We start from the raw sequence: 25262 nt of genomic DNA on the forward strand, positions 1-25262 counted from the left end.
GGCTGCTGGGCGTTTTGAATCCCTTCTGGTGGAGTAGCTCTTCTACTCTACAGAAACAACGTAAGTAGCTGTTGAGGCAGGGACCAGGGAGGGTTCCTCAGCAGGTGCTTCAGGCACCCACACTGATGTTGGCCATCTGTCTTCTGCTTCCTGCCCAGCACAGGTTCATCTGCTCGGAGGGAAGCAGCTTTGAGAGGACGCATTGAGAACCACTCATCCCTGCTCTCACATCCTAGGAACAAGGACCCCCTTTTGGCAGAAGTGAGCCCATATCTGCTCGCTGGCGGGTGCAACGTGGCCTCCGGTGCCCTGAGCAAGCACATCAACCTTGAGAGCTTGGGGGAAAAGGGGTGGCACCGGTGTTTCATCCTTCTCTAGTGTGGTTCTGAATTTAAGCCCCCCTTTTCCCAATCCCATCTTTTCCCCTAGCACCCAAATATCTGACTTAAGAGTCAACAAACCCAACTGAACCTAATTGGGGGGTTATTAGGGGTGCATTCTTCTAGGCAAAGCTACTCCAAAAAACATCACCTAAATCTGCTGAAGGCTTGTTCCTCACACATTTTCCCTATTAAAACATTAGCTCCTGATGAGCTGCAGCCACACAACAGGTGAGAGAAACCAGGTCCCTGAAAAACAAGTGAAAAGGGATGCATGAGGTGTGGGTAGTAACTCCTACAACACCCTTTCTTCTTCTTTGAGTCTTTTGCAGCTTTGCTCATCTCCGGAAAAAGCAGAGCCACCAGGACAGGCTTACTGTCTTGTGTGGTGAGAGCCTGGGTTTTGGGAGAGATGGAGAGACATGTGGGTTGGCAGCTTTGGTTACAGAGCGCCTGGTGGAGCAGGGAGTGATGTTGCAGACTGGTCCCATTGCTTTGGCTGTGGGGAAACTGCCACCTTAGGCAAGACCAGCTCCTGATCCAGGTGGCAGTGAGGGCACCTACCTCAGGGTGTCCATCACCTTGAAGCCACTGCCACCACGGTACTGCTCACCCAGCTGCGAAGGTCCAGGCATGGGCTGGCACAGGGGTGGACTCAGCTGTCCAGTGGCTTCCAGGCATCTCTCTCAGCCTGGTTCCTCGAGCTTGGTCTATTTTCCATTTCTGTTCAATAATCTGAGAAAAATAAGTTCCAGCTTGCTTGGTGGACCCTAGGTAACTTTCTCGTTTTTTTCTAGTAAGATGTGAAAATAAGATGGGTTTCTCCATTTTCCTGTTTTTATGTATATATTTTAAAGCTCGTTTATGCTGACATATGGAGAACTACTGAAGTTAAAACACCATTTTGAACCACCTAATTTAGCAAACACTGAAAGGAAATGTTTGATTACTCCTTCAGCTCTTCATTTTTCCTGGCTGAGGCTATTTACTGTATTCAGCCCAAATTAGCCAGCACTTTTGGTTTCACTCCACATGCATTTTCCTTTGATAAAGTATTTTCCAGAAGCAGTTTGCTCAGCTCTCTTCCTTTCCCGGTGTTTAAAATGCGAATGAAAATAATATTTCTCATCTTCAGAGGGTGTTGAATGGGAGACTCATGTTATTTAGGATGCACACCAGTGCTTTTGTATGGGAAACAGTGTGTGTGGATTGAAGATGCTGTAATGTATTTTATACAGATTTTATTTTCCTCCGGTGATAGCTGTGTTTGCACACAAACTAGGAATTTGCACGTGTGTGTGCTGGCAACGTATTTTTGTATGTGCCCCGAATAGCTGGCTGTGTGAGGGAGATGTAGCTGACTTTTCCCTTGGGCAGCTGTAGAAGATGGGTTTCTCGTGTTGCTAATATTGAGGCTAAACCTTACCAAGTTAGCGTATGTGTGGTTAAATTTTTATTAGGGTAATTACTATAGAATAATTGAGAGTTTTGCTCTGGTTTGACCTGTATCAATTAATTTGTTTTTCCCCTTAGTGTAAGAGGATGGTGCTCTCCACCATCTGAGGTATATCGTTTCAAAATACATTTTCCACTCCTTCTGATGTACTGCTGTGATTTAGATGGAAAGAGAGGCCCGCTTTATGGATAGCTTTAATTGTCATGCACTTACCACACAAATGCTGCAAATCTCCAGATGCTAACAGTTACTAGCCTCTGTGCAGATTTACAGATTTTATATATATGGGGCTTTTTTTCTTTTTTTGGGGGGGTGGGGGTAAGGTAAAAAATTGTGTGTTAAGCTCTTACTTGGCTCTGGGGTGGGCAGGTGGGCATGGGATTTGGTCTTGGCAGAGTTATCTCTGCATTTCAGGCAGCCAGACCCACTCTCCCGCCTGAATATTCAGCAGAAATATTCTTGGGTTGCCTTGATAAGCCCTGCTAAAGAATTGATTTGCCACTTGTCAGTGCTTGCACATGGCTGAGGCAGGTGTAGACAATTTTGGCATCTTCTCTCCTCCTTTCAGAGGAACGTAACCTCATTCATTGCAGCCTGTGGCATGCAAGTGCCCTGACACAGGTCCCCGTGGGTCCTCATCGCATCATCCAGCCCTTGCCACAGTGGTTTCTGCCAGCAAGGAGAAGTGCTGGGGGGGTGGCTGTGTATCTGTCTCCCGCATGGTGCCCGGGCCCCCAGTGCAGGATGCATCCTGCCAGTTGTGCTGGGGGGGTGCAGCAGCCCATTTCCCTCATGCTCTGTAATTCCCCAGGTCCCTTTCTCAGTCCGTGGGGTTTCTCTGCAGGTCAGCCACAGGCCCCAGGTGCTGCATGTGAATCCAGCTCCTGAAACATGTTGGCTTGCTTAGGGGTAATGAATTACAGAGCGATTTCAGTAACGTTGTGCTGGCTTGCAAGCCCAGGAGCTGGTGTTCTTATTAGCCCCGTTATATATGTGTATGTTATATATGTATATCTGCCTTTTGTTCTCCTTTACACCTTTTAGAGATGAAAAATCTCTCTTAGATCATCACAGCTGTGTGTTCAACAAAGCTGCTGTTCAGGGAAGCGAGGGGCTTGGCAAGGGGAAACGTGTGATGTTGCTGACTTGACGTGCAGGGTTTGAGGGCATGTTTTGGAAGCCTTTATGCCGCTGGGTTACACATTGCTTTTGCAAGAAAATTTGGAGGGACTCGAGGCAGTGATGAGGTTTGTGTGAAGCTGGGCTCTGTCTGGGGATGATGCAGCTCTCTCATGGGTGCAGGTGTCAGATATGCAGTGGGAAGGATGGCATGCCCTGGAGGTTGGAGGGGACAAAAGGCAGTTGTACGTTCAAGGGGGTTTTGCACATGAAGTAGGGAAATGGCATCTATGGGGCAATCTTAGTAATGCTTGCCATCGACTGGAAGAGACAGCAATACCAGTCTACCTCTCCTGACACTTTTTCATGCCTCTTTCTAACCTCCAGCACCTGATGAATGGGCTGTGGGGATTGCCTTTCTGCGTTATCCACCTCCTCCGTGGTGGCCAGGAGGGAGTCTGTGCTGGGGGGGAGGCAGGGGAGGCAGGTTTGGCTCCTCACTGGGAGCAGGTCCCTGCCAAGCCCAGAGCCCTTTTGCTATGTACTGTTTGGAAGTGAAATATGAACAGGCATCAGCTGCTCCTCATTTAAATGCTATTAATATTTGGAGCTGGAAGCTTTGGAGCAAAGGAAACTGCTCAAACTGGGGTAATAAATTTTATAGCGGGCATTGGTACTTACAGCCTGGAGGGGGGAGACCAGCACATGGGTCCTAGTGGAAATGCCTGGCATGGCCCATGGAGGTAACTTCATTCAGCGTAAGGACATCTGCATTGCTCCTCTTCTTTGCCTGCTGAGTAAAACAGCTAGCACCACTCTTGCTCTGTGTAAATTATTGCTATTTCTTACTATTGATGTTACGTTAGTGACGGAAGGCTGCCTCTGTGAGATGCATTTCAGACTTTGCAAGTCTGTTACCCAAGTCTGGGCAAGGTGTCCAGCTTGCCTTGCCGAGGAAGAGGAGCTGTTTTCCGTGGTGCTTCACCCCACCCTTCCTGGGTGCTCCTCTTCTCAGCGCATGGCCTTTGCAGGATGTCTGTGGAGGGACCCAAAAGGATTAAGTTGAATTTTGTGAGCCTTGAGGATCTTCAAGGCTGGTTGAAATGAACGCTGTGTACGTGGAGCGACAGTCCCTGTGCCATGGAGCACTGGTGCAGCAGGGCATGCCTGAGCTGGGCTTGTTCCTCGTGCCGGGGATGGGCTGTGCTGGCTGTATGGGAATGCCAGCCTTCCTTGCACCGCCTCCCTGCCGAGGTGCTTCTTCAGGCCTGAAAGGAAGGAGCTTTGCTGTTCAGCAGCCCACATTTAGCATGTCACCATGCCCCAGGATGGTTTGTGGTGCCCCTCTGCCTCGCTGCCACTGTTTCATGAAGCAAAAGCCCAGCTCGCACTACAGGCTACTTGCAGGGACCTTACGGCCTTCGTACGCCTGGGGCTCTTTAAAATACTTGCTAACATGGTTATTGCTGTCTTTCTGAACCCATTCTAGGGGGCAAAGGAGGTCTCTTTGAGCTAGGACGGGCTCATTGCAGAGCTGGTCTCGCCAATTCCCCAGACCCACCAGAGTGAGAGCGCCCTGTGGGGAGGGGGTGGCTCTGGTCACTGTGGTCCTGGGACACGGGACCTAGGAAGGTCTGTGCATGCTGGCCTGGCCTGGCTGATAGCAATACCTGTTGCCCAGGGATGGCACAGCTCTGCTACGCTGCTGTTATCTTCTGCCTTCAGGATGTTTGGAGTTTTATACTGTAGTATAATTTAGTTATAAATTTTTATTGCCACCAGTGATCACCACAGGCTCTGCTTCTAAGGGACTAATCTCACTGATAAATAGACGTTAGGGTCAGCTTATTTATTCCAGCCTGAGAGCGTATAATGTCAGAGTACTGTAGAAATCGCAGTTTATGATTTCAGAATTAAAAGATGGATCAGAAGATAGCTGATGTGAAGCAAACTGGGAGCAACTGGGTGTGTGGAAGGAAAGGCCTACAGTTACATGGGCGGTGGTTGTAGGGGGGGAGCGTGGGCAGGCTGCTGATGCAGAGTAAGCGTGGGTTTGGATGACTGTTTTTGAAAGGGTTGGGGGGCAATGTGGTCTGTAGTGCCAGGCTGGAGGTGTGCAGTGTGTGTATGTGCGTAGTCTGAAGGCAATGAGGAGGGTGTGAATAATAGCATGAGTGCTGCTGGTACTGGTGCATTAGGTCTTGGGAAGATTGTGCTCGTAAGTCAAGGGAACGAGGCAGCCGGTTGTTCCCTGTCGGAGGGGTAAAAGGCTTCAGGCCAGTCAAAAGAGAGATCTCGTGGGACAGAATTCCTCTTGGTCAGCGCGCTGCCTGGAGCCCCCGCGCTCCTGCCCGATGTCAGCATGAAGCCGGCAGGTTCGTGCCTCAGCCCGCTCGTCCTCTGAGGCTCCCCGGGAGCAGCACAACCTTGCAGACCTGGCTGGTCTTCAGCAGTTTCTTTTCGGCAGGGGAAGAAGGACAGGGTAAAGCTTTAATTATAAAGCTGCTCCTGCCAGATATTTCATGCTTCTAATTGCTGACACAAGCTGGCCTGGAATGTTTTTCTCCTTCCTTTCCTGCTTAAATAAGTAAGTAAAAGCAGGTTAAAGGATGCTCAAGTTTCGGAGCAAGCTGTGTGACAGATGAGAGATTTCCACAAGTGCTTTGGCCTGATCTTTCCATCGCTGTGCTGAGAACTGCGGGGTGTGAGGGTGGTAGGGATTTATTGACGGGCAAGGGTGGCACGAGGCAGCTTGAATTCTGAAGGTGCAATTTGACTTCATCTTCCCAGCCCAGGGCAGAGATGAAAGTCTACAGATGAGTCAATTATCTGGGCTGCGGGCGAACACAGTCTGAGCCGTGGAGGAGGATTTGCTGACCTCGCACCCTGCCGAGAGGCTGGATGTTGCAGAAGACAATCCGTCATTGAGGTGGGGAGCATGGCAGAGTGCTGCCACGGCTCGACCTGGCCAGGGGGGAGCATCCCACAGCGCTGGTGGTGGGCGAGGAGAGCCTGGCCCAGAGAGATGGTGCAGCGAGTGGTTGCTGCTTGTTTGCTCCTCCAAAACTGCTTGTTGTGTGCCTGTGGTGAAGGTGCTGAAAGTGGCTGTGCTGCAGGGAGTCACTGACTCCCGTCCAGCTTTTGCCTGGGTATTGAGCTGGGGGATACGGTTTCTCATAGAAGTAATTTAATATATGCATTTTTAACCTGATGAAGTCTCATCGGCTCTGTAGCCCTGGGCCTTTCAAGTGCCTGGCCCTGGCTGTGGTGTCAGTGCAGAGCTCTGTGAGATGGCTGTGCCGGGGAGAGGCTGGAGCTGGCAGGGTCATGCCGCCCTGCAGGCAGCTCCAGGCAAGCCCCGGGCTCTGCGTTGCCCAAATGAGAAGCGGATAAATCCTGCTGTTCTGTGATTCCCGTGCTGCTCCCAGTGCCCCCTTGGAAATGATGGGCAGGACAGATCACTCAGATAAATGAAGGATTAGAGAGATATTTCTGTAAGCACACAGGGCTCACTAAACAGCCGCCTTTGAATGTAGAGGGGAGCAGTGAGGGCAGGGGGAAGGAACATCGTGTCAGATAGCACAACTGATTTTATCTGTCTTTACTTCTTCCCCTCTGCTTCATCCAGCTGCACCCAGTAACTACCTGGGGAGAGCTGTTTACAGACTGAAAGTTTTAAACCTAATAAAAGCACTAGCTCCAGCCAAATCCCCTCTCCTCGTTGCCCCATCTCTGTGTGTAGCTGGTGGCAGATTCCTTTCCAGGCAGTTTCTGGAATGAGCTGGCTGGGTTTTTGGGAAGAACATTCTGCAAAGCTGTTGCTGGAGTCATGTGCTGTCAGGAAATGCTGCTGGAAGGGCAGGTGTGGGATGCGGCAGGTGCCTGCTGCTTCCCGCTGCATCCTCCTGCATCGCAATCCTCCTCCATCCCTCTGCCCTGCCCTGGTGATGCTGCTGCTTGTAACCTGCAGGTCTCACATGGGTGTTCATCAGGGAGCAGAAACTCCCTCAAAATGGCTTCTCACTGCATCTTGTGTCCTCAGGAGGGTCCTTGGTGCACAGGGAGGATGTTAGAAGGTGTTTGGGATGGGTGCTATGTCCTTGAGGGAGCTGGGAGGGTTGGTGCCAAGCACAGAAAAGCTCTGATGCTGTGTGAGACTGCATATCACCATGAAGATGCAGGGACACAGCACTCTGAGGTGATGAGATGTATAACAGCACAAGGGGAAAGTTAAACTCCATGTTTCTGCATAGGTCATGAGTGCTATTGAGTGGGAAGAGACAGGGAAAGGTCATCTGCTGGTGCCCAGCAAAGCACTGGTGGAGGTGTAGGCCAATGTCCATGCTGGTTCTTCTGTGGTGTCTGGAGGTGTTGGCTGCTGGCTGGTTTCTGAGGGCTGGGAGCAAAGTCCTGAGATAGTTTAGGTCCACCTTAAAATAGAAAGCATTGGAAGTGGGGGGCAGTGGCCCACAGGCACCAAGCTTTCAGTCCTAGCAAATTTTGGTGTTGAGCAATCTCGGCTGAAATGTGTTTTCACTTTTGGCTTTTTGAGATACCTTTCCGAATCATTAGAGCATCATTTATCATTAAGGGGAAAAAACCCATCCTCTTCTGCAATGGTATGAGACAAACAGCACAAGCTGCTGTGCTGGCTGGGAACCGATCCTTCTGGGAGCCTTTGCAAAGTACTGTCCTATCTATTAATTTGGAAAGATCGAAGAAACTCTGGTGGCAATAGTATAGAGAACATCATATGGTCAGTTATGCATTGGTAAAAGACAGTAATTTTTCAAAATGTTCCCCAAAAGATTATAATTAGTACAATTAAGTGTCTCCAATGGTAATTTTATTCTACTCAGCAATAGTACAAAGGATAAAAAAACCCCTCTGTGAAATAGCGCACCCATCATATGTAAGCCAACATCTTCATGTTGTGATCTGTACAATGTGTGCTTGTCTAAAATTATATTTAGCTCGCTCAATTCTGGATAATTTATTGTCTGCTGGAGAACAGCCCTTGTGTCGCTTCTGCGCTTAGAAACAGGAGCGTGGATGGCTCAGGGGCCAAAAGCAGCTTTGGTCACACAGAGACTGTGCTGGTGGGGTCTGACGGGGGTGAGGGTTGGGAACGCCCATGGCCTTGCACTGAAGTCCCTCTCCCGCTCTGTGCCTCAGTTTCCTTTTTTTTTATTTGTAACCTGCCAGCTACAGCCAGCAACACGGTGAGCTGGTTTGGCGATGATGGGATGGCACCCTTACCGTGTTAATCAGTGGGCTCAAAAAGTGAAAATGTCTCTTTTATTTTAACATCCCCATAGCCCTCCTGATGGTTTGGAAAGGGTCTGAAAGAGCAGGATCCATGGGGCAGGTGCCTTGAAGGAAATGTGTATTGGAAAGCATGCTGCTGTGATTTGGGGTGCTTGTGTCTACAGCTGAAGGGTTGGGGGTGCCTCCAGGACCCAGCTCCGTGCTGGGCACAGGCATCAGCACCAGCCAGGAGCTCTGAATTGCTCCTGGTTCAGGGTTCTCCAGCTCCGTTCTCCTTCGCAGACTTGATTCGCTGGTTCTCACGTGCCAAACAGACAATTAGCTTTTACATTTCCCAGCGATTTTTTTGTGGTGGCTGGCTCCATTGCTGCAAGCATGAGCTGGAAACTTCATTATAGAAAGCAAGCACAAAGTCAGGTGGAAGAAGAGATAATTACCTTTCTGATAGAATTATGGCTGGGCTGGTGAGCCTTTTATCTCAATCCGTGTACTTCTGGTGGTAATACAATAACAGCAAGGATTAAAATTTACTTGGTTATCCCTCGCCTATGGCAGTCAGAGCCATTTTCTCTGCGCAGTGGGGAGAAGTTTGTTAGAGGAGACCTCAGGTTAAATGTTTGGGGAAGAGGAAGGAGCAGGGGGAAAAACCCTTTGAGCTGTTTAAGCAGCTTGGAGGGAGATGTCCTGTCTGGTGTGTGAGCCTGTGTTGGGAGATGGTCCCATCCCAGGCGGAGGTGCCACGCTCCGATGCGAATTGGGCTGTGGAACTGGAGCAGGGAGGAGGTCTGGTCTGGTTTGATTGATGTGAGCTGTAAGCAATTTCCCTGTTGAGGTTTTGTGTGTGTCTGCCTGTCAACGCTGCTCTTTGAGCAGCCCCTTCTGCCACTGCCGGAGGAGCAGTGATGGATGTGGCAGGTCCCTGCGCAGGTGAGGAGGGTGCAAGCAGAGCAGAAGGCAGGGCTCCCTGTCCCCCTCCCCAGCCAGGTGACAGCACCCACTTTAAAGCTTGGGAAGTAGCTTGGGCTTGTGGGTTTGGGGCTTAGCTTGTCTTTGTGGGGCTGCATAAGGTGTGGGACTTCACTGCATCTTCATTGCACAGCTGGAGAGACCAAGGGAATCTCCTTTCTGTGCTGTGGAAAGAGCTAGCCACCCTCCAGCAGCGCAGAAGTATCTTTCCTTGCTGTCTTCCTCAGGCTTGTGAAAGACAAAATTGAATCCCTGGGAACTCCCCGGGGCACTGTGATCTCCTCCCCACCCTGGTGCCCTCTGCCGCAGGTGGCATGGCAGGGACCAGTGTCAGGCTCCTGCTTTCAACCCGCCGATCCCAGGCAGAGGGCTGATGCTGTAGGCGGCATCTCCGCAGCCCTCTCCCACTGGGAAAGCCCTGTTGCGGTTCTACTCTGAGCAATGGCAGGGCTCTCACCAGCTGCCCCCTCCACCCTGCTCGGCTGGGCACGGAGAGGGGACAGTGGATCTGGGCAGCCGATGGTGTTACAGAACACTGAAAAGGTCAGGGTAGTACCGTTTGCTGTTCTCTTTCACGGAACATAAATGGCATTAAAATTCTGCTGTCTCATTCGTGTAACGATGGAGAAAATGAAAAAGGGAAAAGTCTTCCCTCCTGTTCCTGGGTCAGGGAAATGGAAATGGTGTGAGTTCCTAAGCTGTGCTCAGCTGTGACTTCCAGGGGTCTGATGTAGCTGTGTGTGCAGGTCCAGCCTCTTGTTTCCGTGAGGAGTTAAAAATATTCGGGGACAGTCACTAGTCAACGAATTTGGTGGTCTCAGCTTTCTTCTCAGTTTGGGTTCACCACCTTGATCTTTGGCCTAGCTTGCCTCACACTCTGGGATGTGTTGGGGATGGGGAGACATGGGTTCTGGCAGGTCGGTTTGATGTGGTTTAAGCTGAAATAACATGATGTGAGGATGGTGGCTCAGAGGTGCTGAGGGCTGGGACAACAATGGCCAGGGTACACGTGCATTTAGCGTTGCTTCTAAAAGGGGCAACGGGGTGGCACGAAGCATGGTGGGACAGCAGTGACATGCATCAACTAGGTGACCCACTGCCATGAAACAACTGCAGTAGAAGCAGTAACCAAACTGTGGTCAATTTGGGATTTGTAATTGCTGCAGGATATGTGATCAAACTTGTATGTCTTTATCTCCACGCCCAAATTACAGTGAAAAAGCTATTGCCAGTAGTGAGCAGGTCTACCTGAGCAGAACCCTGGTCTCCTTTGTCCCTCAGAGCTGCTGCTGATTCATCCGAGCACCTCCGTTGTTGATTTTGGGAGCTTCCAGGCTACGATGCTGCTTTAATTTATTTTTTTTTTTTAAGAGCAGGGCCTGAGATAAATGCCAAATCCTGACTCTACCCCAGCCTGTAAATTTTGTCATCTGCAAAACCCAGATGCAAACTTTATCACTCCTGCACTCTCCTGTGCTCTTGGCAAAGCCATGCAATTGATTTTGCTTGGCATCCTCCAGCCTCTCTCTCTCCTCCCCTCCTTTTCTCCCCCTCCCACAACCTAACTTGTCCTCATTTGCTGGAAGCTTTGCTGGTGATCTGTGTCCTGCATGGCTCCAAGATCTGTCCTCCAGGAGAAGGACTCATCTTGCTAAGCTTGCTCCTTCTGAGGAGGATCTTGCCCCCCAGCATTGCATTCTCTCTCCTTGATCTGATGGTGCAAACCTGCCTTGGATCTCTGCTCGTTCTCAGCAACCTGTATTTGTGTTTGAACTCTCCTGCCCTCACCTCCATGCCAGCCTACCAGGGAATATGACAACAGAAGAAAAAGGCCAACATAAATCCATTGCTTCTCCATGAGTTGCAAGGAACTGAAGGAGTTTCCCCTCCTGCCAAAAATGTGGTTTGCTGGAGACTGCTGTGACAAGCAGCAGCTCGTATAAATATCCATGTGCAATCAGTCATCTGAGCCATCAGTGAGTGAGGAGGTGAGTGGGTTTCCCTGAGCCCTGGGAAATCCAGCTGGTGATGGTGGCTGTGCAGGAGCACGAGCACTTTGACTCTTGGGCTGCCTCACGGGGGGACCTGCTGCCCCCAGCTGTCCTGGCCCCCCCAGCTCTGAAGGTGAATGAACATGGGGGAGATGCCACCAAACAACTGTCTCCACCTCAAACGCTGAGACCCTGCACCGATGGGAAGGGACCATGAACTACCTTGGGCTGAGGGCAGCCTCCCTCCAGGTTTGAGGGATGGCTGCCCACAAATCCAGATTTTTTTTCTGCCCCGCCTCCCCCCCCCCCCCCCCCCCCAGCGAGAAATAGTGGAGGGAAGAAATCTTGGTTCCAAAAGTTTTTGTTTCAAAAGCTATAGTTTCCCCGGGAGGGTTCAACCTGATTTTAAGCAAAAATGCCTGCTTTCAGCCAGCTTTACAGTATTGCAGTTAAAAACAACCAAATAAAAATAAAATCTGAAGTCATATTTGAAGTAAAAATGAAACCAAAGTGTTTTGTTATTTCCCAATGGAAAACTGAAATTGATGTTTACCTGAACACAAACATTTTTGGTGGTAAAAGGCATTTTTCAGCACAAAAACCTTTTTTGCTGAGTGCTTTTTCTAAAAACTAGCAATACTTCTTGATTTGCTTGAGTTACTGCCACTAAGATGCCACCTATTTGCATTTTGCCGAGGCTGCTCTTAATGTAGGAGTTACACAATGCAGTGTTGTGTGCTTTCTGCTGTTTCTCTTAATCGAGGTAGTGCTTAGAGCCCTGAAACATGATGGTAATGCCATTGTGCTGGGTGTTGGAGTGCTGCAGAGCTGCTGGCAGTATCTGGTCTTGAGCTATGGACTGGTCCTTGTAGGCAAAGCTGGGGAAAGCAGAATGGGAGCAGGAAGAAAGCAGAGCAAGTTGCTGAAGGCCCCCAAAACAAGCTGGGGCCCTGATGGAAGGAGGACTTGATTTTTTTTTTTTTTAGGTGCTTCTCACTGCTGGTGTCTCCCCAGATCTCAGTGCCATGGATGCATTTTATCTTGCTGTGGCTTAACCCAGCTGGCAGCTGGGTGTCGTGCGGCTGCTTGCTCCCCCCACCCCGGTGGGATGGGAGGAGAATTGGAAAAAGGTAAAACCTGTGGGTTGAGGTAAGAAGACTTTAATAACTGAAACAAAGTAAATAATAATAAAAGTAATGAAGAAGAGAGGGAGAGAGAGGGATAGCACCCAAGTGACACAATACAACTGCCCACCCCCTGCTGACCGATGCCCAACCGGTCCCCCAGCAGCGATCGGTGGCCCCCGGCCAGCTCCCCCCAGTCTCTGTACGGAGCATGAGGGCCTGTGGTATGGAATAGCCCTGTGGCTAGTTCGGGTGAGCTGTCCTGGCTCTGCTCCCTCCCGGCTCCTTGTGCCCCTCCTCACTGGCAGAGATGGGAAACGGAGAAGTCCTTGGCTCAGGGTGAGCACGACTTCGCAACAACTAAACCATCGCTGTGGTATCAACGCTGTTCTCACGCTAAATCCTAAGCGCAGCACTGTACCAGCTACTGGGGAGAACATTAACTCTATCCCAGCCAAAACCAGGACACCTCCCCAGCCCTCCACCAGCATCCCAGTTCCCTGCTGTGTGGTGTGATGCAGGAATTACCACATTAAGTTGTCAGCTATGTGCTGTGGGAAGATGGACTGGGTGGTGGCAAGGATGGCTGAGGGGGACAAAGTGCAGTTCCCCCCCCAAGTGCCACCTTGCAGCAGCAGCCCATGCCTGGAGCTGCCGCCTCCTGCTGTTTCCAGGGCTACAGGAGGAAGGAATCACTCAGGATACCAAACTGGAGGGAAGGCGATGACTAGGCAAATGTCAGAAATGCTTACTCTGGAAACCATGCTGTGTCCTCCCCGCACCTTCCCTGGTTGGAGCTTAACACTGTCTAGACGATGGTCTGCTCTGTGCAAACTCTCAATTAACGTAATGCTGATAGACTGGGAAAGTGCTCAGGGGTCCTTCTCCGCCTTGATGCTGGCGGGTGCAGCCCCAGAGCTGCAGGTGATTTAGTGGAGGGGGTGTCACAGTCAGGAGGGGAACTGAATGGGCAGAGAGCAGACCTGGCTACTACCAGCCCCCTAAGATTTAAACCCAGTGAAACGTGAAGCATCTCCTCCTTAAAAATCACAGGTTAAGCAAGAAAGGCATATTGTAAAAAGAAAACAGCACATGGAGTGAAGCGGTGACTTGTCTTGCTCTCTTGATGATTAAACTTGTCAGATCTTAAAGCCACTCTTGCTACCCCTTGCTGAACCCAACTCATACATTTTGGACACCAGAGATCACCAGCACAGCTTTTGGTTTCTTCTTCTGTGCTTGTGCTTTTCTCTCTGTTGCCTGTAGAGGTAAGCCTGGTATGATTTACCTCCTAACGAAACACTTAACTCTGGTGCTGAAAAGCTAGGGGGAGATTTCTGGACCATTTCACAGCAATAGGCTGCATCAACAAAAAGCATCTGATGCTGTTGGCCTACATCCCAAAGTCCTCGGTGCTATATTCTTGTGTGCTGCCTTGTCAGAAAGCTGCTGTGGACTGCAGGATACTTCTCGCCTCTCCTGCAGCTGTCTAAGAAATTCCCCACAGATGTCTTTCTCGCCTGCCCCATAATTCAGGTCTGTCTTCATGTCACGGGGAAAACTTGCCGCAGCAAATCAGCAGCGCCAACGAACATACAGTCTTCTCTGCTGGATGCTGCTGTCTGCTTGTATTTCAGATGGCTGCAGCACACAGGCAGACTCATCTGCCTGGTCAGTGGAGTAAAATGAAGCTCCGAAACCCACGACTGATGCAAGTGTAACCTCCCCTGGAAAACTGCAACATCCATCTTCGCTCTGCTGGCTTGTAACTGCCCGATGGGCCCAAAGGGACTGCTCTGGAAATCTGAAAAACACAAACATTTGCTGCTGTGCTGGGACCTGAGATGTCAGCTTTCAGCCCAGAGCATGTATTTTTTAATGGCTGGATTATACAGCCCAGAAATGTTGAGCTTATGATGAAAATGCTGCCAGACTTTTTATCTGCAGCAATTCCGGTGTTCTTAACAGCCCAGTGGAGAGCAAAAGCCTCCGTTATCTGAACTGCCGATTAATTTAAGCACATTCCCCTGTCCCGTTATAAAGATGTCACTTCCTTGCACCAGTGATATTGCTGTGGCCTCTGAGGTCCCACAAGCACTGCTCGGTGGGACCTGGTGGCACTGCCCTCTTGCATTGCTGACTAGTAGGTGTCTGCGCTCGTGTTGGCTTTGGCAGGGGGGTTATCATGCTCTGGTGGGTGAAAAGGGATGGGCAGGTTGGGGAAAGAGTGGGCTATGGCAGCGTGGGGAGGAGGATGAGGAAAGCAGGACTGGCAAACCAACGCTGGGAGGGGGCATGTTTTATATTGGCGTCGGGGTGATCCTTGCAGGTATTTGGTGTTGCCTCCTGAGCATGCCGAAGCTGTGATGCGTTCTTGGGATGTGTTGATTCCAGACCAGTGTGTACCTGGGTGCATCTAGTTAATTAGACTGCATAGGCAACAGGTTGCTGCTTCTCCAGTTTTTTCAGTTTAAGGACATTGGTGGTTTTTGACTCCTGTGCAAAGTAGCTGAGCACTACTGCTCTCTGACAGGTGCTTCCAGTCATGTCCTACAGAGGTTAACTTCAGCCAAACATCCCCCTCTTGCCTCACATCTGCCAGCAGGCTGCTGCACCCTCTGGTAAGCTGCATCTGGGTCCCTGTTTCCTCAGCTTTGCCAGTGGGGAGCTGGTGTGGTAGCTCCATTTGACTCAACCAGAGCAAGAGCAGCATTGTTTTAAAAAAACAACAAAACCCCCTTGTTGAGCCATTGCATTGGTATGGGCTTAGTCTGAGTGGGTATGACCTGGTGATTGACTTCCTAGCAAATCTGGGTGAGGGTAACTTGCATGCCATGGTTCTAACAGCTGAGCGTTGCCAGAAGAGACTTTTGAATTAAGCCTTAAAAGTTTCTGGGAAGCCAAAACGTATTGTGTTGTGGTTGCACCATGCTGGGCAGAAGCAGCTCTTGGAGGCTGCTGTGCTGCAGACAGTGCTCGCCTGGGACTGCGCCGATCCCTGTTGGCTGCAGAACCTGAGCTTTATCTATTATCTATACAAACTAGGGAAAAGAGGGGGTTCATCTGTCACGTTCATGAAATACTGTTCCCCAAGCACCAAGCATAGGAGCTGATATAACTAAATTATCCTAAAAAACAGAAGGGGGGAAGCTACAATTTTTGTTTGCAGTATGGAAGGAATAAATTCTTTCTTGTGTCCACAGCCCAGCTTGCAACAGGTTTAAAGCACGGTACAGATGGCTGTGCAATTATTGCCAACATCTACTCATTATATTAGATAAGGCCCAGGGTTTATTTAGCAGAAGCAGATGGAGGGAATACACAATATTTTAGATGTCTTGGCAAACTGTGTTTTCCTCAGAACAACATTGCATGTTTACTGTGATAGTCCTGGCCAAAAAAAAAAAAAAAAAAAAATATTCTAAGAAGGAGAATGATGTCTTTTGGGAGTGAAAATGAGGTGTGCATTAAAGTGATATTATATTGCAAGTCTTATGATATCTGGTGCCTTAATATTAATCCCTGTGACAAGAGGAGAGCTTCAGCTTTTATATGAAAGTGTGTATTTCCTGTGGCTCATACACTAAAACTTGAAAGTGTGACCCCAGCTGTCTACAAAAGCTGAGGAATTGCAAGACAAAGAGAGCGCCCTAATATTATTTTTTGCATGGTCTCTTGGCTGTTAATCCAGCCTTGTCGATTTTGGGGCTGCCTGCTTGTGTGACCTGGCGATACAGCATCTCTCAGCAAGGGGCACCTGCTGCAGGCTGAAAAATGCTTGGGGTTTGGGTCCTTTGAGGCAGCAGGTTTGGACAGGAGGTGCATGGGGACCATACGTGTCTCTGCTTGCTCAGAGCATTCATAGGCAAAACCTCCCTCAGAGACCACTGACCTGGGTGACAGTGTCCCCTGACTATCTGTGACATGGCTAGGAGCAAACCCCCTGGCCAGCCTCCCTCCAAGGGGAAGAAACCCAGCTCTGTACCTGCTTGTAGAGGTCCCAGATAGCCTTCCAGTCTTTGTCTTTCTCCAAAACCTGGGATGTCAGAGTAATTTCCTATAGGAACATTTGCCAGAGATGGATGGCATGCAGTTTTCTTGCCTGGTTGAACTCAACTTGAACATCATCTACCTTGATTCAAGCTGTTGTCTGGAAGACACAGGGTGGCAGGTGAAGGTGAGGGAGTCAGCACTGCCCCTAAGGGTGTAACAAGGTGGTGTAACATGGTAGTTGCTTGATCACATGGCCTGGAGGAGCAATCAGACATGGTGATGGGAGCAGGAACACATTGATAGTCAATATTTTACTATATTGTGGGAAAAAAGGAACAGGAACACTGGAAATTCTGGTTAAACTCTCTTGCTAGATTGGCTTGGTTCAGTTTGCGGGTGGTTTTGGGTCTCCAGTTAGTCAAGTGCACGGGTACATCCAGGGGTGGATGATGCTGATGATCCATTTTTGCCATTCTCATCCGTCTGGCTGCACCAGTGAGGGCTTTGCTGGCCAAGTGCTGGAGAGGGAACACAAGAAGTGTGCAAATGTGGCAGCACGAATTAACTACCTCTCTGCTCTCTACCTTCCCATTTGTTATATGAATCTTCTAGGTTATCATTTTGCATGACGTGTTTATCTTTGCTCATTATCTGCCCATCTCTCAGCTGTTACAGGATCCAGCGATGCAGTGACAAGGTGGAGCGGAGGGAGGCCATCCCTCCCAGCACTCCCTCTGGAAACTAGTGTGTGGTTCAGCTGGTGGCTTGGTGGAAAAGAAAAGCCTGTGGTGTAGAAAGGCCCAGACAACAGTAACCTCGAAGCAGTCTCCTTTCCGTCCTGAGCAATATGTCCAGCACTGACAGATATTTTTCCTTGTCCTTTGCACCAGTCCTTCATTGACTGCTGCTCCCCGTCCTTCTCCAGCAGCACCACCAGTTCAGCACCCCAGGAGGGAAGGCTGAGCTCTTATTCTGACCCATTTTGTTTTGGTTTGCTTTTTCAGCTCTAGTGTAATTTGATAGCGATGGCATTTTCTGCTCAACTCATGAACAGCTACTTCTGGGGACTGGCCAAATGGAGAGGGTGATGTGGTTCTGGTTCCAGATAACACAGGCTCCATCACTGCTCCCAGGGCAATCTGGCACAGAGGCTTTCGTTGGGTGGGTCCTATGGGGAAGGAGGGTTGAGATGTGCTTTTAGTGACCTGGAACTCTTACCTCCTGCAGGGTCTGTGCTGCCCTGCTAGCCCACCTGGCAGAAAAATACATCCACCTACCAGCTGTCCCATGCTTTCTGCTCAATTCCAAGCTGCCAGCTAGCAGAGAGCAGCCACGCTCCTCCAGACTTTCTGGCACAGCCATGAAATGTAGTGTCTGGTTTGGGTGACGTTTTTCATGCAGACATGATTTGGGGCGTTGTATTTTTCAGGAAAACGACAGCTTTAAATCAAGTACAAAATATTTGCAGACATGACATCAATTGCTTTCACTAGAAAGGAATACATTAAAAATCAGAATACTTCATTTTAGAACTTGACAAATGGAAGAAACAATCCCAGATGATGTTTTGTTGTTCTCTCTTCCACCTCCTGCCAAAGTGAAAATACTTGAAACATTTTGCTGACCCTGAAATCCCCCTCTCCTCTTTAAGAATCGTTTGCTACTGAGCTAACCCCCTTCATAGCTTGCCCAGGCACAAGAGGCTGTAGGGTGGGGGGTGTGACCCCAGATGTCTCCATGAAAGTGATTTGGGCTCCCAGTTCCTGCTCTCCATATCCTCTGATGCCAGGAACAAAATACTGGGATTCCCATTTCCAAGGACAGAAAGCAGCCATCTCTCCTTTGTAACGTTAATGTAGTGAGACTCAAGGTATGACCTACTTTCTAGCCACAATAAAGTGCAGGATGGTTTTAACTCCTCAGTGCTCAGTTTTCCCAGCGTAAGCTCGCTAAAATATTTTAGACATATGCATTTTGCTGTCAGCCTTTATTGCTTATTGAGAATGAGCCACCTTTTCTACTCTGCGGTGTGGTATGTTCATGCCTTTCCTGCTTAGAAGCAACAAGGACTTATTTGAGCAATTGTCTCGTAACCAGAGTATCTTCCTTCATCCTGGGCAGAAGCCAAGCCCTCAGCAACCTGCACTCTGCAAAACCTCATTTGTTTTGTTCGAGTGTTGCACGCTGCTTAGGTGCTGTGTGTCTTGCTGTAGCGGAGGAGGATGTGTCTACAGATGCTCTTCTCCCTGGAGCCTGGCTCAGGAATTAGTCAGGAAAGTAGGTTGCTGGTGGTTTTGGGAGCGGGGGGAGCATTCTGCTCTCATTTTGTTGTGTCTCCTCCCAGGACTCTAGAGCATTTCTGCCATGCAAAGAGGAGAGAGTTTGCATTCGTATCTGGGCAGCTCTGTATGCTGAAGGCTGGTGGCAAATTTAACGCTGGCTACAAAAGGCTCAGAAATGTGCTTGTTTGGTGTGACACCAAGGAATGAATTGGCTGTTTGTGCCTCTGAAGCAGTGCAACCCCGTACTATTGAATATTGTTATTTCCTCGGTATATTTTATTTTACCCTCTGTTTCCTTTGTGTTATAGCTAAAGACAGGCTTTTCTTTCACCATAGTGAGGCCGTTTTGATGGATACAGTGATTTTTGGCACAAACACATTTATCTGAGGAAGGGGATCAGTCTGAGTTGCTGTTCAGTAGGCTGGTATTAAGGAAAGGGTTGGGAGCCAGTACGTGGTGGTGTGGACGTGCTTTGAAGGGAAGCAGCAGGCTGAGACACAATCTGCAGATATCTGCTTGGATGCTCAGACTTGGTGGTGGCCATCCAAAGGAAAGGCAGAGCTGGCAAGCTGGGTACTTTCATTTGGGAGGGACTGTGGGCAGCTGGTGGGGAAGGCACCAGCGTGGAGTGATAGAGCCAACAGAAGAACCTGGTAATGCCATAAATTAAATGGTGCAATTAGCATGCCAGATCTACTTATCGGCTCAGACCTGGTGTTGACTCTGTCTCTTTGGTAGGCAAGATAAAGCTCGCATGCCATGAAATCAAGCTGAGTGAAAAGGGGCATCTTTCCAACTGCTCCTGTCACCCACCGCTTGCACGCAGGTTTGTGCCGTGGCTGGGAGAACCAGGCAGCAGCGGGGCTGGCGGCCACGTCGCTGCAGTCCAAGCGCAAGCCAGGCTTGCTGTGCGGAGCAAACCGGCTGCCTGCATCCGAGGGGCTGGCTGGCTCACGGGCACCCCTTGGCTGGCTGCCTCTGCTGCGCTGCCCTCAAGTCCCGGGCAAGGGAATCAGCCAGATCGTGTCACCAGCGTAAGGCTGAGCAGTGTGTGCTCTGGAGTTAGGAAGGTGAAAAATACTCGTTTTGATTTGCACTGCGGCTGAGGTGGCTCTCAGCAGACAGACACCCACTACTCGCCGCATCCTTTTGCAGCTTTTAGTGTGTGCAACTGGTGTAGTTTCTCCCTGGGAGTCTTGCTCATTGGCTTCATCTGCTGCCAAGACTTTATCTGCTGCTGGTTGATACGTACAAGGAAACAGGGGCAAGTGATGCCCTGTTGCCACAAGTTGTCAGAGATCACGACACCGTGTCTTCCATGGTGCTGCCTATTTGCCATTGATGCTCTGGTAGTCCTTGGAGGTCAGCACTGTGAGGACCTAATAGCTCTCTTGCAATGCCTCCAAAAATACTCTGTTCCTTGTTCTCCCTCCCTAATTCATTTCATCATGACTTGCTGCTTTCCTCCTGCAGCTCCTCAACCCACTGCCTGGGTGCACAGCCCTTGCAGCCCTTCGCTTGGGCAGCAGCTTCCCTGACAGCCAGTTCTGTCTTGCTGGCCACTTTCACTTGTCCCAGGCTCTCCTGCTGGTAGGTAGGTGGTTCCTGGCCATTGTGCAGGGCAGACACTGGAGAAGTTGGTGTTTTCAAATAAAGACCATTAATTCAAGAGGTGGGATGTGCACAGTGAGGCCAGTGGTTGTCCTGTGTGGGGTGGTGCGCTTCTGGTATTCCTGATTCTGGAAAGTCTTGCCAGCTCCAGCCAGGAGCAGACTGTGTGCTGGTTTGGGGTCGTTCAGGAAAGCAGCAGGCAGAGCAGCCTCCCATGGCAAATGGTTTCAGGGGAAAAGAAAAGAAATGGAGAATATATATTTTTGTAAATTTTTAATGCTCTGCATATGCTGTTGAAGGGAAAATGCTGGTTAAAAAGCCCAGCTACTTCAGATGAATTTTACAGGATTTTTTTTTTTTTTTGGGAGATGAATCTTTTCCATAGAATCTCTCATTTGAAAACAATTATTTCTTTCCACTTAATTTTTACTGTAAAATTCTCAAGTGCTGCCACAGTGGCATAGGACCAGAAGGTTCCCTTGGATTGCTAGCTACCATGAACACCACGGCAGCGATCCTGGTGGTGGCAGCTCCCATGGGGTTGGGGTCCTTCTCCATCCCATAAGCAGCAGAGGAGAAACCGGGAAGGAGCAGGTGGGCAAGGATTACAGCTGGCAGGTAGCACAGACTGAGGCAACGGTCAGCCCACCGGCTGCCCATGGGAGGGAGAAAAGTCTTGAAACTGCTCAGCCAATACTTATTAAGGTATTTATTTTATTTATTTTTCCCACTGGTTTCCATTTCCTGGGGGTCACTGGGGCTTGTTAAAGATCAGCAGCCTGTGCCTAAAGTCGGGATGGGGATGATTTATTGGAGTTTTCTGTGCTCCTGTATCTGTCATGGTTTTGGGGGCGATGCTGCTTTAGGTGGGGTGAATCTGTGGGTAGGAAGTGATAGCTGCTATTTCTTTTCCTAAGACAGTTGCTGTGCTGCTGGCTAGGTTTATCTTTTTTTGAGGGAAGCTGTCTGGTGCGTGTTCAGTCTTTCTCCTAATCTCATGGAAGAGATTGATCCACTTCTTAGGAAAGGGTGCTTGGGATAAGGTCTCTGAAAAAGGCTCTGTTTCCACATACTTTCTAGGACTAGAATATAATAAATAGCAAGTTTACATTAAAAATGCCTATAATTTATGCCCGTGATTCCTCCTTTAGCAGAACCTGCCCTAGCACCAGTGTTGTACAGTGGCAAGATCCCCTTGGAAGCGTTAATCATTCTCAGTTATTCATCGTGCTGCTTTTTGCTGTAGCTGTACGTTATCTGCTCACAAGCAGACATGCTGAAGCTGCTGGACTTGCAGCCAGGTCCAGTTCTTTCCTGCACGTCTCATGCCACCTCCATTGTGATTTATAGGCAGTGATGCCAGGAGACCAGGCGGAAAATGTGCTCCATCACCTGCAGATATGTGTGTGTCAAGTGTGGCCTCCCTGGCTGCTCTTTGAGAGGCCGGACCCAAGGTGTGGTTGCTTTTATAAGCAGAGATACGTATAGAAACCCCTGTATTTTTGATCATCTTGGCTCTCGCTCAGAACATCTCCTGTGTTTCTGTTCCTCCTCCTCTTCCTGCCTTGGGGGAGATGCAAAGCACCTCTGCCACCTGCTCCCTGAGATATCATCTGGAAAAGCTGAAATAAATCCACTAAAAGGCCATTAAGGTGGGAGGAGGACAAGGTGGGGATGATCCTGAGGAGCAGGGCTTTTCCCCACTCCAGCCCTCGGGATTTAGAGATCTGGGGCTAAGCTTGAAGGAGTTTCAAGGCAATTTCTTTGGTCAGAGCTTCAGTCAGGAGATTTGTTATCGGGCAGTTCTGAGAAGTGCAGTGCTGTACGACAGCAGGTCTGGCTAAATCAGTACACAGAAATCCCGAGCTCTGAGGTACTTTAAGAAATGGATTGCTAATTATTTATGTTAGCATAATGTTCAGGAAAGGAACTTTCCCTTCGTTCTTTGCTTTCTTTTATACCCAAAGGAATAAGATGCTTTTATAATTTATTCCAGGCTTTGCTAGAACAAAAGTTGTCAAGTATTTCTCACAAATCCGACCTCTGTCTCTGGGAACAGGTGTCAGTCAGAGCTTGTTGATGGAGGGGGTGATGGAGAAAGCAGCATTTCACCAAGTTGCCATGAAAACGAGGAGTGCAGTGGTCCTGAGCACTACTGGGCTGGCAGGATGCATGCCCGGATCTGGCACAGCAGCATCTGAGCAAGAAAGGTTTGGTGACTGGCCGTCCTGCTCTTAAAAAAGGCAAATTACACGGAATAACTTATTTAACGAGATTTTGTTGTACTTAAACACTTGAAATGCTATCAAAGACAACTTCCTACCAAATCCCAGTGTTTCTGTTCAGCCTGCTAGCAGATCAAGCTGTTCTTTGTGAGGTTATCTCCTAAAAATCTTCTCTTTTTTGCTATTTTTTTTAACCTTTGGTAGCTGATTTCCTCTTCCGGCACTGGCTCGCCCGCCACCTCTGCTTTGTTCTCAGCTGTTCGCTTGCAGCCAGGGATGCTTCGCCAGGATTGTCAGGACATGCTTGTCAGCCTGCTCCTTTGATCTCTCTGTTTCTCTTACTTTTAATGATAATTTCCCACTTGTTCTGGCCTAACTCACAGTGGCTTCTGCGAGCTTTCAGCTGGAGTGGGGGAAAAAGTAAAACAGAAAGAAGGCACTTAGGCAAATGCCATCAAGTTAATTAAAGCTTTTTCTTCACTGGGGCGTTTTTCCATGCATGTCTGTGAATGGTTTAGGGGAATGGACTGCTGAGCAGCTGTAAATTAACTTTGGTTTTGTATGGAGAGCAGGCACCATCTCCGCCCTGGCACGGCTTCCCCCCACCGAGCCACTTTGCTGGGCTCTAGCTGCTGAGAGCTGCCGCGGGTCCTTTGTGCCACCCCATGTGCCAGGGCTCCTGGGGTGGTCACTGACCCCACAGCACTTCTAAAAGCCCTGGGACCCTCTTTCCCCTGGTTCCCCTGTTCGGAGAGCCTGTCAGGGGCAGCAGAGCGATGGTTGTGAGCAAGCAGTGCAAGAAGGCTGCAAAGTCCAGCCCTCCCCGCTCCAACTGGTACAGAAAACCTGTTGGATGCCCCCCTGGGTTTTCTCATCATCTGCCTCATTTACCTGCAAGGCTCAGATGTGGATTTTTAGACCTAGAGAGCTACCACCTCATGCCATTGCTTTTCTGTTTCTTACGTGAAAGGTGGCTTTGTTTAGGATGCAGCTGTATTTTTTTTTTTCCCTTTCTAGGCAAACTCTGGCCAGGGTTGTGTTGTTTTTCAGGAGCGGCTGATTCGTGGACAGATGTAGCAGTGGCAGCTCAGCTGTGCAGTTATAGATGGTTTGCATGATTCAGCTGTGATTTGATATGATCCATGGACCAGCTCTCCAGTCATGGGAGATGGTAGGCTGTAGGGTACCCCATGTAGGTTAGCTACAGTAGGTTCCCACAGTGCCAGTGATGTGGCAATTAAGGAATGATTAGGGGTTTTGACTGGGGAGGTGGAGAGGCTGGTGTTGCCATGGTTTGAGTAGGCTGGTTTTAGCATCAAGCCTATTAGGAAGACAAGACTGGAATGAAGACCTCCAGCTACTGGAACGTTTTACTGGCACCATGGGACTAATTGATGGTGTCCCCTGTTTGCTCCCATTTTGTCCATGAATTTAGAAACATCAAAGATGAATGTATCAAGCACCCCTCCTCTCAGCTTGTACTAGGAACGAGGGCTCTGCCTGATGACAGCACGAATCCATCTTAGCTCACTTGAGACTAATTGTGCCGTTAGTAGCAACATCCAAGCTGGATGTTTAAGATTATCTTTTGACTTGAAGTGCCTGTGCTATTCCCAGGCTGCAGAGGTTTATAAGTGAGCATTTAAGTTGTGAGGATGGATGGAAGGGAGGAGAGCAATGAAATAGTTGGCATGGGTGCAGAAGACTAAATTAGAAGTCTCTGCATGTGATGGTTCTTGGTTTAAATTGTCTCCTGTTGCTTATGCTCAAACAGCATTGACAGAGCTGATGTAATGTGAATTTTCTGGTTGTGAAAATGTAGGAACAGGTGTCCTATAGAATAGATACTCTGCTCCTCAGGTCCTGGCTTGCTGCTGCCTCTCTTGCCATCCAACATCTCAGCGTGGGTTTTTCCTGATCTTCAGCACCTCCTGCTGATGGAGTCTGGCCCTTTCCGCACAGCAATGCTGATCCTGCTCTTCCCTGCCCCATGCTTGGCAACAGTGCTAAGTCAGTCAGTAAGTCAAGGACAGGGTTTTCATCTGAGTGTAGCTGTGCTGTGAGTGCTCCCAACACAGTTGTGTCCTCTGCTGCTGAATTTGCCAGACATATTATGTATTATATAGGAAATCAGTGTGTCTTGTTTTAAAAAGCTTGTCTTTTTCTTGTATTTTTTTTTATGGTAGCTGGCCATTTTGTTGAATGCTCAGCAGCCTGTTACCAGGAACTGAGAAAAAGGGCACCTGGGCAGGCACAGATAAATCGCAGGTGTACGCTGTGGGTGCTCTGCACCTCGGAGCATCTCTGTGCTCCGGCATGGGATGCTTGCTGTGTCTGGGTGCTTAATCCCCAGGGGACTGCCTGGGATTAGCAGTATCCTTCCAGCTCTGCCCGTGGCCCATGGCACCTCTGGAATCCTGCTTTCCAGCCAGATTTGCAAGTCCCTCTTGCTGCTGTAGCTTTTGGGGAAGGCTTGGCAAAGTGAGTGGTTATGGTCCCCACTGGCAGCACTTTCAGCAGTTGCAGGTAACAAAGTACTGGCAGCTTGTACATTTGGTGTGGGCTGGGGGCTTGCAGACCCCACTGGTGAACTGGTTGCTCAGCCACTTCCACCTTGGTAGAACTGCCTGGGGACAAACCTGGTAAAATCTAATGGCAATTGCTTACAATCACGTTAAATGGTGCAGTCCATGGGGAGCTGGTGAGAGGTGTTTTGCTCTGAAGTAACTGTGTGGTTGGCTTGTGTTAGGGGAGCCCGGTCTCAAATTAAGAATATTTTTGTTGAAGAATCATAGCAAGTGCTGCAGTAATTAACGAACACAGTTTTGCCATGCTCTCTGTAGGTA

The 25262-nt window shown here is 49.3% G+C and overlaps 1 protein-coding gene across 1 annotated transcript in view; it reads left to right on the top strand.

The window, feature by feature from the left end:
- Nucleotides 1-25262, top strand: part of LOC130155302 (voltage-dependent N-type calcium channel subunit alpha-1B-like) — a 297246-nt gene that overhangs the window by 78038 nt on the left and 193946 nt on the right.

The sequence above is a fragment of the Falco biarmicus genome, chromosome 9 (genome assembly GCF_023638135.1).
Source record: "Falco biarmicus isolate bFalBia1 chromosome 9, bFalBia1.pri, whole genome shotgun sequence".
Classification (NCBI taxonomy): Eukaryota; Metazoa; Chordata; class Aves; order Falconiformes; family Falconidae; genus Falco; species Falco biarmicus.